Source organism: Heptranchias perlo, chromosome 10 (assembly GCF_035084215.1).
Source record: "Heptranchias perlo isolate sHepPer1 chromosome 10, sHepPer1.hap1, whole genome shotgun sequence".
NCBI lineage: Eukaryota > Metazoa > Chordata > Chondrichthyes > Hexanchiformes > Hexanchidae > Heptranchias > Heptranchias perlo.
In genome coordinates this window covers 52,237,039-52,254,981 of record NC_090334.1, presented here as the reverse complement: position 1 = coordinate 52,254,981, position 17,943 = coordinate 52,237,039, and positions in this window count along the sequence as shown.

The following is a 17,943-nucleotide window of genomic DNA, read 5'->3' as shown; positions in this document are numbered from 1 at the left end:
AAAACTGTGTAAAGGAAAGAAAAGCAGTAATATGCAACTTGCTGCTGGAGAATGATTTCAGCCTGTGTAAAGTTGCTAATTGAGGAGAAGAGGGGACTATAAAGATATAAAGAGATGGCAGAAAGGCTATATCTAATCTAGAGCAACTCTTGACCCTATTCAGAAGACAATCTTTTGGTCATAGTCACATGGAAGAAGATTCTTTTGGAACTATGCGCAGGATTACAGAAAGATCTCACTTGTGTTATGATTAATGTCAGCACCATCCAAAGCTAGACATCATTGTCTTTATGATCACTTACTAGTATGTTCACCCTTTATTGTGTGAACCCAGAAATACTGGGAGCAGTGTTCATACAAGGCATCCTTACATCTGCTCAGATTTTGTGGTGGTCAGCAAAAGAGATGGAAAGACTGCCTAGAAGCTACTCTAACATCCATAAGTAGAAGCAACTTGCTCAAGATAAGAAAGCATGGCTAAAAATCATCCATGAAGGCACGTCCTACTGTGAGGCTCGTCGCATTGCTGATGCTGACTGTAAATGCCAGATGAGGAAGTCTCGCTTGAAAAATCAAGATTCCCAACCTGGTGTATCTGAGATCCACTGTTCATTCTGCGGACACTCATTCCGAGCAAAAATAGGTCTTATCGGTCACCAAAGAACTCACTGAAAAAATGAGATGATATTCTGGCGTCTTCTTCGATATCGAAGGACAAATGATGATGACAATGACTACATGTAGCTTAGTACCACAGTACTAAGCCATACAGACTAGAGCTGATCTCAGCAACACTTGGGGTGCTACAATTGGCCTCAGCACTTCTGGGCTAGGAAAGGAATAAAATCAGCCAGGCATTCCTTCTTTGTTTATTATCACTTTGGCTCAGTTGGTAGCATTCATGGCTAAGAGTCAGAAAGTTGTGGATTCAAGTCCCAGTCCAGGACTTGAGCACATAATTTCGGCTGACACTTCAGTATAGTAACGAGGCAGTATTGCATTATAGGAGATGCTATCTTTCAGGTGCGACATTAAACCGAAGTCCTTTCTTTCTGTTTAGATGGATGTAAAAGATCCAATAGTGCTATTTGAAGAAGAGCAGGGCATTCTCCTGGTATACTGGCCAATATTCCCCTCAGCCAATACCACCAAAAACAGATTAACTGGTTATTCATCTACTTTGCTGTTGGTGGGACCTTGCTGTATGCAGGTTAGGAGCTGTGTTTGCTTACACAACAACAGTGGCTACACTTCAAAAGTAATTTATTGGCCTTGAAGCATTTTGGGACGTCCTGAGAGATGGGATAAGTTGCTTTACATATAAAATTTCTTTCTTTTTTTTGCTATCCAATGATTCTTGTTGGGAAGTACACCTGTGTGAACATAGTTTAAGGGTAGCGTCAGGTTTAGCTGAGAGATTTAGACTTGTACAAGATGAATACTGGCAGCACCTGTGGAACCTTACCATAAATGAGTCAGTGAAATAATGATATCACTTGTATTTACATATCAACCTTATCACCGTGAAACATCTCAAGCTGCTTCATACAAAACATTATGTTTTGCAGTTCACTGATTGCTCCCATGTAGGCAAATGTGTCAACCGTTCTGAAGTAGCAATTTTCCACAAATAGGAGTGAAATAAATAACCAGCTCATCTGTTTTAGGTGGTACTGTATTGGTTGAGGGAGGACACTATCAGAAGTCACTTCTCTTTTTTGAAACGTGCCATAAGATCGTTAAAGTCCATCTGAACAAGCAGACAGGACCTTGGTTTATCACCTTGTCCTAAGGATAGCATCTCAAACAATGAAACATTCCCCCTGTACTGTTCTGAAATGTCATCCTAGTTTGTATGCTTAAATTCAAAATTTTATAAGTTTCCTTTGTTTTACGGTTTAGTTTTCTTTCAGTAATGCCCCTCTAAAAAGGGGGTACTTTTGTTAGTTTTTTTTTCATTTGATGATACTGGGGCAACCCAGTGTCTCCTTATAGTTAAAAAAAACAACTTGCTGACCCAGGGATGAGAGTGTTACCAACAGATTAAGGTGACACAACGGATGGGGGAGGGTAGTGTTCTTTCACACATGAAGATAATACATGACTTTCATATTTTTGATATATCCATTCTACAGGCAGTGATGAGGGGGTTGCTTTACTTGATCCAAGCAAACATTAACAGCGGCAGCACTGTAAAATGGTGGTGTTGAGGACAAAATGAATAATGCAAGTAATTTGTAGGTCGGGCCTCTGACTACATTGTTGTGGTTCCTTTCATATTTGCTGGAGCAAATAAAGGTCATAATACTCTGTCTCCAGTTGTAATTATAGGCTTGTAGTCAGTTGGTACGAAAGCCCAACATTTATTTAAGTCCAGGAAATGGACAGCACTCAACATACACTCATATATATATTTAAAATGAAGCCTTTTCACCATTCTGTGCAATTTAGCTTTCTTGTTCAAGTCAAACAAGATTTAATTTATGTTGCACAAATCAATTTGTTTCTTACAAGACTTGCATTTATATTGCACCTTTCACGACCTCAGGACATCCCAAAGTGCTTTACAGCCAATTAAATACTTTTTGAAGTGTAGTCGCTGATGTAATGTATGAAACACGGCAGCCAATTTACACACAGCTAGGTCCCACAAACAGCAATGTGATAATGACCAGATAATCTGTTTTTTTAGTGATGTTGGTTGAGGGATAAATATTGGCCAGGATACCAGGGAGAATTCCCCTGCTCTTTGAAATACTACTATGGGATCTTTTACATCCACCTGAGAGGGCATACATGACCTTGGTTTAACATCTCATCCGAAAGACAGCACCTCCGAGAGTGCAGCACTCCCTCAGTACACACTGGGGTATCAGCCTAGATTTGTTGCTCAAGTCTCTGGAGTGGGACTTAGACCCAGGACCTTCTGAGTGAGAGGCAAGAGTGCTACCAACTGAGCCACGGTTGACACCAGTGTGTAGTGGTTATGGCTCTGGACTGATGACCCAGAGGTCATGATTGTGAATCGCAAAAAATGCTGAAATTTGTGAGCTGACACCGGGGGAAAAATGACTACGAAAGCTGCCAGCTTGTAAAAAAAAAGTGTTGAAGGAAAGTTTGCTTACCATTGACGCACAGCTGACACGGCGGTATTAAAATGTGTTTGTATATTTTAAATTAAATTTATTTGTATAATTATGTAGACTTTTGAAAAGTTAGAAGCATTTAAATGGTGGAGCAGTGGATATTTGAGTCAGTATTTGCCATTGGCTTAGTTTACAAGAATTGACTGTCTAAAATAATGGCTGATAACTGAATTCTAAAACCCCTTTTGATGAAATAAAAAGACCTAAAAATGAATCTTTTGTTATGAGCTTGTATTAGAATACTTTGAAGAGACAAAAATAAATAATTTCTGAATATTCTTTATTTTGGAGAAATATTAAATCAACCACATTTTTAGTTAATTAAAAGTCCATCAGGAAGATCCTTTGAGGTCTACAGCAGCACTTTACCATTTAATTGAAAATTTAAATTAAGAAAACTTCTGCTGTTATAATTATTCCATTTGTTCTTTTATAAGATTCAGAAGCAACAGCTGACAGGTTGTCATTTTTGGTGTTTTATGGTCTAAAATGTGTGCAGTTTGAAAGCTGCAAAGACTGTTTAGTATTCAAATGATTCACATTTAAATAGAACCATCTAGAAAACAGGCACATCAAAGCAGAATGCACGTCATCCCATCAAATCTTTATTTACAAAAAAACCGATCTCTATGAAAGTGCAAATTTGGAAAATAAGTATCCCTAATATTATAACAATAATCAGCACTATAATATTTTTGAAAGAACCTGAATCTGTTTTTATGAAGAAAACAATGTTAGAATCTATGGGGAGATTTTAACCCTATCCACTCGACGGGAACTAGGCAGGTGGGCATTAAAAATGCTCTGGGTTACTCGCCCACCATTTCCAATTTTCAGTGAGCCTTTGGACAGGTGGCTAAGCTGCCTGCCCAAAGCCAGCGGGATCCTACTTCACGTGTACTAGTTGGGGTTCGATGATATAATCGGGCCCTGACAGCAATTTTAACTTCACTCTGAGTGGGGAAGGTGCCGTGGCTTTCCCGCCAGGTGAAGGTCAGCATTAAGAGGATCGGGAAGTTGAAGAGGTTCTGCAGGCACCACAAGAAAAGTTTAGGCCACCCGTGCCCCGGACTCCCCATCCTTCCCTACCGCAAGGCACCCCAGAAATCCTTTCCCCACACTTAATTGAGTGCTGGCAGACCCGATTTTCTGGAGGCCGCAGCCACTTCCCGCTCACTTCCCTCCATTCTAGGTGGGAAATGAACAGATGGCATGTTAGCGAAGCATGGTGATTAAAATCTCTGTGGCCTTATGCTCCCCTGGGGAGGGGGCGGGATACTAACAGTTGGAAACCCGCTGGCAGTTAAGTTCCGCCTCTCTGAAATCAAATCATTGTGCAGGCCATTTGTGCCTGAGGTAAGTCAAAGTACTGGGAAAAAGATAATTTTATAAAAGGTTTTCCAAACACTACACTTATCTCCTCATCTCTCTTGCGGGTGTTGACTTGTTCCCCAGTATGATTCCATGGGAGCCTTGCCCAAGTGACCATTCTTCATGTGTGAACCTAGACAGTGAGTCTTGGCAGGCTGTTCGACCACAGAGAACATCACCACGAAATCTGTTCCTACCTTTACTCGATGTCTACATTCAAACACAAGTCAATAGATAGCAGTCAGGAGAGAGAGAACTGTAGCCGATTTTTTTCCTGCCTTAATTTGCATTGCCTCTACAGCCATTCTAGCTAAGATCTTAAGAATGTATTTCTGACTGGTTCAAAGGGTCTTAATACAGAAGAGTGCATAATTCAACTAGAAATGGGAAAAAGTCCAGTGGAGGTGCAAGAACACAAGACCAGTTACACCATCATTCAGAGAGGTGGGGTAACACTGCATTTTTTAGCTGCTAAAAGCAGTTTCACAAACTTTTGTAATATAATGTTCATAAAACATACTTTATAGAAAACACAAACAAAATTGCTGATGATTTGAATACAGATGTGAAAGTACTTTAGTTTTAAGAAATTATCAATCAATGATAATTCAAATGCCACAGGAAGAGAATATGGACATCAGACAAAATTTGATTTAATCCTATCAATAAACAAAGTAGCTCAGAAGGATATGGCCAAAATGCTAAGCATGGAAATGGTATTACCACCTTTTCAGGTACATTCTATTAAACAACACTCTTAAGACTTTTTTTTTAATGTATGAAATGAGAAAAGACCACAGGGTAGATTTTTACTTTGTGCAGGTGGTGAGGAGGCCGATCAGGCCGCCTGCACAATGTCATCAGCGAGAGGCCCAGTAGCAGTTTATTTAAATTTCAGTGGCGGGCTGCACACGTGCTTCCTCCGGTGTTGTACAGCCCACCCAATTGTGATTTCTGGCAGGCCCTCTGCCAATTTAAAGGGCGAATGCACCTCTTAAAATGAGGAGTCTTTTCACTCTTTGTAAATTTTTGCTGCTATTAGGAAATTTGGGCTGCAACATGTCTCAGCCAAGAGCACCTAGATTGAGTGATTCAGCGGAGGAGGCCCTTATTGAATAAGTGAGGGCAAGTGGCAGGTCCTCTTCCTCTCGGATGGCTGGAGGTAGGTGAGACCGGCCTGGGGGAGGTAGCTGAAAATGTCAACGCCTGGACTACCAGCTTCAGGACATGGGTTCAGTACCACAATCACTTCAGTGGCCTCACCGGGACAGCAAGGATGAGAATGATATCTTCCTATCTCTATTTCTCTGCATGTAGACCTTGCCACAGCATTCCCCCCACCCCCCGCCCCCACTCCTCCCAGCACTCCAAACACTTTCCTTCTCTGCTCCACATGCTTCTTCTCCAATCACAAGGGGACACTGCACCATGTCCCCTTCTTATCAGGAGTGTGATGGAATACTCTCCACTTGCCTGGATAAGTGCAGCTCCAACAACACTCAAGAAGCTCGATACCATCCAGGACAATGCAGCCCGCTTGATTGGCACCCCATCCACTACCCTAAACATTCACTCCCTCCACCACCGGTGCACCGTGGCTGCAGTGTGTATCATTTACAGGATGCACTGCAGCAACTCGCCAAGGCTTCTTTGACAGAACCTCCCAAATCCATGACCTCTACCACCTAGAAGGACAAGAGCAGCAGGCACATGGGAACAACGTTCCCCTCCAAGTCACACACCATCCTGACTTGGAAATATATCACCGTTCCTTCATCATCGCTGGGTCAAAATCCTGGAACTCCCTACCTAATAGCACTGTGGGAGAACCTTCACCACACAGACTGCAGCGGTTCAAGAAGGCGGCTCACCACCACCTTCTCAAGGGCAATTAGGGATGAACAATAAATGCTGTTCTTGTCAGCAACGCCCACATCCCATGAATGAATTTTAAAAAATCACACATGCACTTACTGTTGTTGCCCTCGCAACAGGCACAAACAGCATTCTGCTTTTACCTGGTAGCAACTGCTAAACATTGCATTCCTCTGCTGATTGCTTTAACATTTCACACCAGAGCTACTTTCTTGCATAGAAATCAGCAATCTGCAGTCTATCATGCAGCATGTGGTGACGTGTATGGACGCTCCAGCAGGATCTCCTGTCCCAGCAGTCTGTATCACCAGTTCTTGCAGTTTTGGTTGATGCTCAAACTGGTGCCATTCAGACTCTGGGCTCTACTTCCTTCAAAAGGTTGGGGGGAATGCATTGATAGGGGCTTCAGTTGGGTCACAGACCTCCGCTAGTCTGTTCTACCACAGATTAGTGGGAGTGATGTGACACAGATCCACGGGAGCAGAGGTGATGCAATGCGAGTGGCACATGTTGCGCTCTCTCAGAATGACAGCATGCCTGCTCCCTCACCAGCCCATCAACCAATGCCCGCCCTGATGCCAGAAAGCCAGCTGGGCGAGACTGCCCCGGCAGCAGCTGAGATGATGCAGTCTGCAACCGAATCCTCTAAGCCCGAGCTCCTTTGGCATCTGAAGGCCCTCATCTGAGCATCAGCAACCTTCCGCCACCACCCATGTTGAAGCCATGGGAGGATCTTCTCAGGAGCACTAGAATAGGCAAAAAATCACTTATGGAAGCACTAGGGCTAACACCTGGGTCTCCAGGGCCTCTTGCCGCCATATGCCCACTCCTGCCCACTGGTCAAATAGTCAATCCAGCTGGGTGTCAGGCAGGACTCTGCAGAGATGTATTCAAATGAGGCCTTGCCATTAAGATCGGCAGGGCCTCCACGTCCCCGACCTTGCTGTGTTCGTCACCCGCTGCCGGGCTCCCATGCACCCTTACTACTCCCCTGTAAAAATCAAGGCAGTCAATTTTGCATGGAGGGCCTCTAGTTCAGTGATCAGCCTCTGTTAGCTGCAGAGTATGAAGCACACTGCAGACTGTGAATCACATTGCTGGTAAGTTTTTCATATTTTGAGTACATGGGCAAGAGTGCTTGCTTTCCTAAAATATTGAAGAAGACTTTGTAGTAAGTTTATAAAATGCCTAGGCAGTCTGAGCACTTTTAAAACCAAACTTTATACCAGACTGGAATTATATTGCATACGGTGTCAAACAGTGTGAGATGGCCTCCCTGGGGGATAACACACTGCTCTGCTTTAGTGCAGACTGAGCTTTGGCTCCGAAATTATGCTGCCACATTGACAGCAATATGCAGCCAAAACCGCTTTTCATTGACTTGATACTTAGTGCATAGGTTCAGCTGCTAGCATGACAGAGATGGGTGTTAAGAGGGGAAGAAAGCTGGGAAAAAAGCAGTAGCAGTATCTGCTACAGCATTACTGCCATTTCCTGCCTCTTGCATTGTCAAAACTGTATTTGTTTGCATTAACATTCTGGTGCTAAATTGGCACTGACTAAGTAAGGACAATTAAAAGGTTGTTAATGACTCACCACACTGCTGTTATTTTGCTTAAGGAAATAAATACTTCTATGGTGTACTGTGTTCACTAACTGAACTGGAGTTTTGCTTTTGCAAGAGTAGCTTTCAGCAGACAAATGCTTAAAGTGCTGAGTGCCAGATTTAGAGGAGAAGCTGAGGATGCATTGCTTGATATTATCATCCTTACTTGGCCCAGCTCCCAAGGAATGTAAAGAGCAACATTTATGCAATTATTATTGAAGTCTCAAAATAGCAAGTCATAACATTTACAATGAATCGTTCTTGCAAATATTGCCCTTTTAGCAGCTTCTAAAATATATCTTTATAAAGCCAATTAAAGATTAATGCTTATACAATGTAAGAGTGAATGACATATAGTATACTACCAATGCATGCCTGAGGTGTGCCCTTTTCATCCATTCAACTTGTGGGAGCTGCTTCATTCGTAATTGTAAAATGTTGAAATTTCAGAACTTAATTTGCCAATCGAATAGGAATAACTTGCAATTTACAATTGACAGATTAAGTTGTAAATTTTAACTTTTTGCAGTTGTCAGTAAAGGAGGAGTTGAATGTGGTTATATCATGTATAATTGTTAGAATTAATTGTTACACTGTACCATGGTAAGACTTTTATTGGCTTTGTAAAGGCATATTATAGAAGCCGATAAGACAACAATATTTGCCAGAACAGTTTATCAGTCCAGTGGGTGCACTCACTGCAGTACTTTGTAATCACTGGTGCCAATTTACATCTCACTACTGCCTCATTTTTAGGTGTAGAAAGGGTGGTAGTGGGACAAAAATGATGAAACAAAGTCCTGTTGACTTAACGCTTAAGGTCCACCCGTTCCGATTTTTGGGCAGATCTCGATTTCAGAGCTTCCATTGGAAAAGGTGGCGACCTCAGTAATAGATGCAAAGTGGGGTCAAATCACATTGTTAGGACCCCAACCCCGTTTTCATCTCTACCTGCATTGCTACTTCTAGTTCCTCTACCCACAAGCCTTGAGTGCTACAGGTCAGGAGGCAACCATTCCAGCAGTATTTAAAGGGCTGCTTTGCTTCAGTCAGGGAAAACTGGAAGCACGTCTGGCACTATTTTTTTTCTACAATCGCTTGTGTGTTTTAACCAGTAAAAGTTTCCATTATTTAATTTCCTTGCTGCTGTGGGTGCTGCACAAATTTCCCTGCCACTGTAAACTGCTGCTCCACTTCACTCCCAATGCTTCCACCCCTCCCCTTTAAAGGGCTACTGCAGGCCCATCATGATAAAAACATAAGAACATAAGAAATAGGAACAGGAGTAGACTGTATGGCCCCTCATGCCTGCTCCGCCATTCAATCAGATCATGGCTGATCTTCGACCTCAACTCACTTTCCTGCCCGATCCCCATATCCCTTGATTCCCCTAGAGTCCAAAAATCTATCTATCTCAACATTGAATATATTCAATGACTCAGCATCCACAGCCCTCTGGGGTAGAGAATTCCAAAGATTCGCAACCCTCTGAGTGAAGAATTTCCTCCTCATCTCAGTCTTAAATGGCTGACCCTTTATCCTGAGATTATGCCCCCTAATTTTAGACTCTCCAGTCAAGGGATGCCTCTCAGCATCTACCCTGTCAAGCCCCCTCATAATCTTATATGTTTCAATGAGATTACCCCTCATTCTTCTAAACTCCAGAGGGTATAGGCCGATTCTACTCAACCTCTCTTCATAGGATAACCCTCTCATCCCAGGAATTAATCTAGTGAACCTTCGTCGCACAGCCTCTAAGGCAAGTATATCTGGCGCCAAATTGGGCCATGTAGCGCCCGTTGTTTCGGTGCTACACGGCCTCTCTGACGCGCACCTACGTTTCCAGTGTGACGTGGGCCGGGCGCCATCTTGGTACAGGAGTTAGCGCTTGCGCAAATACCGAACGCTGGAAGCATGTAAAGTAGGGAAAAAATGCGTGCAATCAGTGTGCAGCGCTGATTTAAAGTGATAGACACCATTTTCGATCTTAACGCTCAATTCAACTCACAGTCTTATCCCTGACCATCTGAACGTGTCTTACAGTGCCTGAAGGACCCCCCAATATCGCTATTTAAAGAGGCCATGCTGATGTTGCAGGTTAGTTGCTGGATTATTGCTTCTGGCTGATGGAGGAGTAGGAAGTGTTTTTTTGAAGCTCCCAATTGTCACTGAGAGTTCCTGGACTACATTTGAGAGTGGTTTGGCAGGTACTGCCTTATGGGTCAGAAAGTTACAACTGTGGTGGAACAACATTACTGCCAACCATGGGAGGTCTGCTAGGGCTCCCGCTGGGCATTCAGCATGACTGGGAGCATGCAGAGAAGCCACGCCCAGCAGGTCAAGCTGTGAGGAGACAGAGGATGAGGAGGCGCAGGGCACTGAGCAGGAGGCCCTACCCAATAAGGGCCTTCCGGGACCAATTCTCTTACCTCAATATGACCGAGGAGGATTGCATTCGGTGCCTGAGGTTCACCAAGGAAGCCATGACCAAGATCTGTCAACTGGTGCAACCTCACAGCAGGGCAAGGACAGCATTGGCTGTGGCTGTGAAGGTCACCGTGGTGCTGAACTTCTACGGCTCAGGATCATTTCAGGCCTCTGCTGGTGACATGTGTAACATCTCGCAGTGTGCAGTGCACTGCTGCAGAATGGAGGTCACAGACGCACTGTATCAGATGAGGAACAGGTTCATCACCTTCCCTCTGCACAGAGACAAGCAGAACGAGCGAGCATGCAGGTTCGCTCGCATTGCTGGCTTCCCCATGGATGCCATTGACTGCACGCATATTGCCTTGTGTGCACCGCATTTCAACTCAGCCATCTTCGTCAACCGAAAGGGCTTCCACTCCCTCAACGTGCAGCTGGTGTGCGACCACACGCATCGCATCATGGAGGTCAATGCCCGTTACCATGGGAGTAGTCACGACGCCTTTGTCATACGGCAGTCCAACATGCCAGCTATCTTTCACCCGACTCGGCAAGTCAAAGGCTGGATATTGGACGACAAGGGCTATCCTCTCACACCGTGGCTCATGACACCGGTCAGGAACCCACACACGTGCACAGCAGGCCTATAATGAGAGCCATGCTGCCACACGCAACATCGTGGAGCACACCATAGGCCTCCTCAAACAATGCTTCCGCTGCCTGGACCGGTCTGGAGGAGCCCTGCAGTACTCCCCTGAGTGGGTGGGCAGATTCGTGGTGGTCTACTGCATGCTGCACAACCTCGACATCATGAGGGACCAGCCTTTGCCACCAATGATTGCAGAAGACCCTGAGCCAGAGGTGGAGGAGGAGGAAGCTGAGGAGGAAGAGACTGAGGAGGAGGAGGAGGAGGGTGTGGAGCCGGAAGAGGAAGTGGAGGAAGACACAAGGGTGCAACAGGAACCACACACCTTGTCTGCAAGGGCTCTGCGTATTTGCCTAAACTGTGCCCGCTATCAATAACTGGAACTACATCCCCCAACTCACCAACAGTCCTACACTCCCCACCTTTCCGCTCCTACAAGACAATCAAATCGCCCTCCATCTGATTACGCATTGGTGTCTCTCTCAGCTCATTGCATAAATAAAAACCACCACCAAATGCAAATACAAAGTCTCATTTATCAATGAATAAATGAAATTACGCAAACAGAGCAGAACTATTCACCCTTGTGCATTCCCTTAGTGCCTTTTGTTTGTGTGCCTTTACCTATCCTAGTGCTCCTATGAGGTGCTTCCCCAGTGGCTGGAGTATGGGTGGTGGAAGGCTGCTGGCCTTCAATGGAGGAGCGTGCAGATGGCCTTGGAGGACGACCTCGAGCAGCTCTTGGCCTGGAGTGCCCGGCTTCAGACTGCATCATCTCAGCGTGGGCTGCAGCAGTCTGGCTTGGCTGGGCACTGGCAGAGTGGCAGGGGTGGGGGCAGGAAGGCTGTCGTCCTGAGGGAGGACAGCAGGTCCAACTGCCATCTCGCCACTGCCATTCTTCCGGGGCGGCGCCTCAGCAATCCTGTTGATCAGCTGGAGAACGGATTGCTGGGGTGCTGTGAAGTCCTGGAAGCCCCGTTCCACAGTAGCAGCAGTCTGAGCTTCCAAGGCAGCAGTCTGAGCTGCAAATGCAGCAGTCAGACCTTGGATGGCAGATATTTGTGCTGCAATGGAAGCTGTGACATCAGCCATCGGATGCTGCATCATGGTGGGTTCCACGGGTGTGCTGATGGAGGTGACCACCTGTTCCATGTTGGAAAGGATGGGCTCCAAGCTCTGCGCAAAGCCCTGAGCCAAGTTGTAGCTGGACTCCTCCAAGCCCCTTCTCATTGTGCGCAGGCTTTCTGGCAGGCTTTCCAGTGCCCCAAACATTTGGTGGTGCACGCCCATCAGCCGTCTTCTGTAGCCTGGCCCATCATCGTTCTCATCTGACTCCTCTGCAGCAGAACTAGTGAGCGACCGCGTCCTCCGGCGAGCTGGCACCTGTGGTATCCGCTCCCCCCGCCCCGGCTCCTGCGCACTTGTGTTCGGTGTCTCACCACGTGCAGATCCCTCCTCTAACCTAACCTCTAAAGGACGCACAGTGTCAGTCTCTGAGCTGGTGGAAGCAAGTGTCAGGTCGAGTGGTGGTGTGCCTTCAGTGTCCTCCTCCTCCTCCTCCTCCTCCTCGGACGGTGCTGCCACGTGTTCTTAGGTATCCGCAATGACAAAGGGAAATAGGTTGAGTTGTGGAGTGGGGAGAGGAGCAAGTAAGACGTGCGTGCCGGCAGCACCTGCAGCACGTGAGTCAGAAAAGATTATGGGAGCAGGGAGATGTGGGAAAGGAGAAGGAGCATTAGATATGCAGAGACCCCCTTCATCAGGACCTCCAGCGCGGCATGCGGTCACAGCTGCAGCGACGGCCCACCCAATGATCAGGGGCACTGTCTCCTCTAGGGGGGTGAGGATGTGTAAACGTGCCTGTCCACCCTCAGGTCCCTCTTGCTGCCGGCTGTTATGCGCCACCTTCTCCTGAAAGATAGAGGACAGTGTGTCAGTGAGCCTCCTGCAAGGTGTGTGGGTGATATGCCTGTCGTGGTCGAATAGCTGCCAGTTTGTGTGACTTGTGAGTGGTTGTGTGGCCTGCAAGTGTGGTACTATGTGCGGGTGAGATGCAGCATGCCGAGAGCAGCATTGCGTATGGATGGGCAGTGTTTGTTGGTGGGTGGGTGACAGGGGGTGTGATGAGTGGAGCAGTGGTGCAGTTGGTTGGATGTGCCACTTGACACTTGCATTCACTCACCTTGATTACTCGTGTCAAATCATTGAACTGCACCCTTCCTTAGATAAGGAGACCAAAACTGTACGCAGTACTCCAGGTGAGCTCTCATCAAAGCCCTGTACAATTGTAGTAAGACTTCCTTACTCTTGTACTCCAACCCCTTTGCAATAAAGGCCAACATGCTATTTGTTTTCCTAATTGCTTGCTGTACCTGCATGCTAACTTTTTGTGTTTCTTGCACGAGGACACCCAAGTCCCTCTGAACACCAACATTTTTTTTTATTCGTTCATGGGATGTGGGCGTCGCTGGCAAGGCCAGCATTTATTGCCCATTCCTAATTGCCCTGGAGAAGGTGGTGGTGAGCCGCCTTCTTCAACTGCTGCAGTCCGTGTGGTGAAGGTTCTCCCACGGTGCTGTTGGTAGGGAGTTCCAGGATTTTGACCCAGTGACAATGAAGGAATGGCGATATTTCCAAGTCGGGATGGTGTGTGACTTGGAGGGGAACGTGCAGGTGGTGTTGTTCCCACGTGCCTGCTGCCCTTGTCCTTCTAGGTGGTAGAGGTTGCGGGCTTGGGAGGTGCTGTCGAAGAAGCCTTGGTGAGTTGCTGCAGTGCATTCTGTGGATGGTACACACTGCAGCCACTGTGCGCCGGTGGTGAAGGGAGTGAATGCTTAGGGTGCTGGATGGGGTGCCAATCAAGCAGACTGCTTTGTCCTGTATGGTGTCGAGCTTCTTGAATGTTGCTGGAGCTGCACCCATCCAGGCAAGTGGAGAGTATTCCATCACACTCCTGACTTGTGCCTTGTAGATGATGGAAAGGCTTTGGGGAGTCAGGAGGTGAGTCACTCGCCACAGAATACCCAGCCTCTGACCTGCTCTTGTAGCCACAGTATTTAAATGGCTGGTCCAGTTAAGTTTCTGGTCAATGGTGACCCCCAGGATGTTGATGGTGGGGGATTCGGTGATGGTAATGCTGTTGAATGTCAAGGGGAGGTGGTTAGACTCTCTCTTGTTGGAGATGGTCATTACCTGGCACTTGTCTGCCATGAATGTTACTTGTCACTTATCAGCCCAAGCCTGAATGTTGTCCAGGTCTTGCTGCACGCGGGCATGGACAGCTTCACTATCTGAGGGGTTGCGAATGGAACTGAACACTGTGCAGTCATCAGCAAACATCCCCATTTCTGACCTTATGATGGAGGGAAGGTCATTGATGGAGCAGCTGAAGATGGTTGGGCCTAGGACACTGCCCTGAGGAACTCCTGCAGCAATGTCCTGGGGCTGAGATGATTGGCCTCCAACAACCACTACCATCTTCCTTTGTGCTAGGTATGACTCCAGCCACTGGAGAGTTTTCCCCCTAACTCCCATTGACTTCAGTTTTACTAGGGCTCCTTGGTGCCACACTCGGTCAAATGCTGCCTTGATGTCAAGGGCAGTCACTCTCACCTCACCTCTGGAATTCAGCTCTTTTGTCCATGTTTTGACCAAGGCTGTAATGAGGTCTGGAGCCGAGTGGTCCTGGCGGAACCCAAACTGAGCATCAGTGAGAAGGTTATTGCTGAGTAAGTGCCACTTGATAGCACTGTTGACGACACCTTCCATCGCTTTGCTGATGATTGACAGCAGACTGATGGGGCGGTAATTGGCTGGATTGGATTTGTCCTGCTTTTTGTGGACAGGACATACATGGGCAATTTTCCACATTGTCGGGTAGATGCCAGTGTTGTAGCTGTATTGGAACAGTTTGGCTAAATGCACGGCTAGTTCTGGAGCACTACAGCCGGGTTGTTGTCAGGGCCCATTGCCTTTGCTGTATCCAGTGCACTCAGCCATTTCTTGATATCACGTGGAGTGAATCGAATTGGCTGAAGACTGGATTCTGTGATGGTGGGGATATCGGGAGGAGGCCGAGATGGATCATCCACTTGGCACTTCTGGCTGAAGATGGTTGCAAACGCTTCAGCCTTGTCTTTTGCACTCACGTGCTGGACTCTGCCATCATTGAGGATGGGGATGTTTACAGAGCCTCCTCTTCCTGTTAGTTGTTTAATTGTCCACCACCATTCACGACTGGATGTGGCAGGACTGCAGAGCTTTGATCTGATCCGTTGGTTGTGGAATCACTTAGCTTTATTGCTTCTGCTGTTTAGCATGCATGTAGTCCTGAGTTGTAGCTTCACCAGGTTGGCACCTCATTTTTAGGTACACCTGGTGCTGCTCCTGGCATGCTCATCTACACGTCTCAATACAATTCTGCTGCTGCTGAAGGCCCACAGCGCCTTATTGATGCCCAGTTTTGAGCTGCTAGATCTGTTCTGAATCTATCCCATTTAGTACGGTGATAGTGCCACACAACACATTGAATGGTGTCCTCAGTGCGAAGACAGGACTTTGTCCCCACAAGGACTGTGCAGTGGTCACTCCTACCAATGCTGTCGTGAACAGATGCATCTGCAACAAGTAGATTGGTGAGGACGAGGTCAAGTAGGTTTTTCCCTCGTGTTGGTTCGCTCACCACCTGCCACAGGCCTAGTCTGGCAGCTATGTTCTTCAGGACTCGGCCAGCTTGGTCAGTAGTGGTGCTACCGAGTCACTCTTGGTGATGGACATTGAAGTCCCCCACCCAGAGTACATTCTATGCCCTTGCTACCCTCAATGCTTCCTCCAAGTGGTGCTCAACATGGAGGAGGACTCATTCGTCTGCTGAGGGAGGACGGTAGGTGGTAATCAGCAGGAGATTTCCTTGCCCATGTTTTTAACTGATGCGATGAGATTTCATGGGGTCCAGAGTCAATGTTGAGGACTCCCACGACGGGACAGGACATACCCAGAGACGGTGATGGAAGAGTCTGGGTCGTTGGCTGAAAGGTATGATTCTGTGAGTATGGCTATGTCAGGCTGTTGCTTGATTAGTCTGTGGGACAGCTCTCCCAATTTTGGCACGGGTCCCCAGATGTTAGTGAGGAGGACTTTGCAGGGTCGACTGGGCTTGGTTTGCCTTTGTCGTGTCCGGTGCCTAGTGGTCCGATGCCGGTGGTCTGTCCGGTTTTATTCTTATTATGACTTTTTTTAAGCAAGATTTTACAACTGAGTGGCTTGCTAGGCCATTGCAGAGGGCAATTAAGAATCAACCCACTGCTGTGGGTCTGGAGTCACATATAGGCCAGACCGGGTAAGGACGGCAGATTTCCTTCCCCAAAGGACATTAGTGAACCAGATGCATTTTTACGACAAGCCAGTAGTTTCATGGCCACCATTACTGATACTAGTTTTTTAATTCCAGATTTTATTTAATTAATTGAATTTAAATTCCCCAGCTGCCGTGGCGGGATTTGAACTCATGACTCCGGATTATTAGTCCAGGCCTCTGGATTACTCGTCTCGTAACATAACCAATATGCTACCGTACCCGGTAGTTTAATAGTTTCTCACCATTTAGAAAATATTCTGCTTTCCTCTTCTTCCTACCAAAGTCAATAACCTCACATTTCCCCACATTATATTCCATCTGCCAACTTCTTGCCCACTCACTTAACCTGTCTATATCCCTTTGCAGACTCTTTGTGTCCTCCGCACAGCTTAATTTCCCACCTAGCTTTGTATCGTCTGCAAACTTGGATACATTACACTCAGTCCCTTCATCTAAATCATTAATATAGATTGTAAATAGCTGAGGCCCAAGCACCGATCCTTGCGGCAACCCACTAGTTACAGCCTGCCAACCTCAAAATGACCGATTTATCCTTACTCTCTGTTTTCTATCCATTAACCAATCCTCTATCCATGCTAGTATGTTACCCTGACCCCATGAGCGCTTATCTTGCGTAACAACATTTTATGTGGCACCTTATCAAATGCCTTTTGAAAATCCAAATAGACGACATCCACTGGTTCCCCATTATCTACCCTGCTAGTTACATCCTCAAAAAATTCTAATAAATTTGTCAAACACGATTTCTCTTTCGTAAAACCATGTTGTCTCTGCCTAATCATATTATGATTTTCTAAGTTCCTTCATGATGGATTCCAGCATTTTCCCAACGACTGATGTCAGGCTAACCGGCCTGTAGTTCCCTGTTTTCTCTCTCCCTCCTTTCTTGAATAGCGGGGTCACATTTGTTACCTTCCAATCGCTGGGACTGTTCTAGAATCTAGGGAGTTTTGGAAGATCATAACCAATGCATCCACTATCTCTGCAGCTACCTCTTTTAGAACCCTCGGATGTAGGCCATCAGGTCCAGGGGATTTATTGGCTTTTAGTCCCATTAGATTCTCATGTACTTTTTCTCTACTGATATTAATTACTTTAAGTTCCTCACTCTCATTAGACCCTGGGTACCCCACTATTTCTGGTATGTTTTTTGTGTCTTCTATTATGAAGACAGATACAAAATATTTGTTTAACACCCCATTAATTCCCTATTATAATTTCTCCTGTCTCAGATTCTAAGGGACCAATGTTTACTTTTGCTGCTCTCTTCCTTTTTACATACTTGTAGAAGCTCTTACAATCTGTTTTTATATTTTTTGCTAGTTTATTTTCATATTCTATTTTCTCTCTTTTTATCAATTTTTTGGTCATCCTTTGCTGGTTTCTAAAACTCTCCCAATCCTCAGGCTTCCTACTCTTCTTGGCAACATTTTTGGCCTCTTCTTTTAAAATGATAATCTAATGATCGGCTGCCCTGCCAGATTTTCTACCCTCC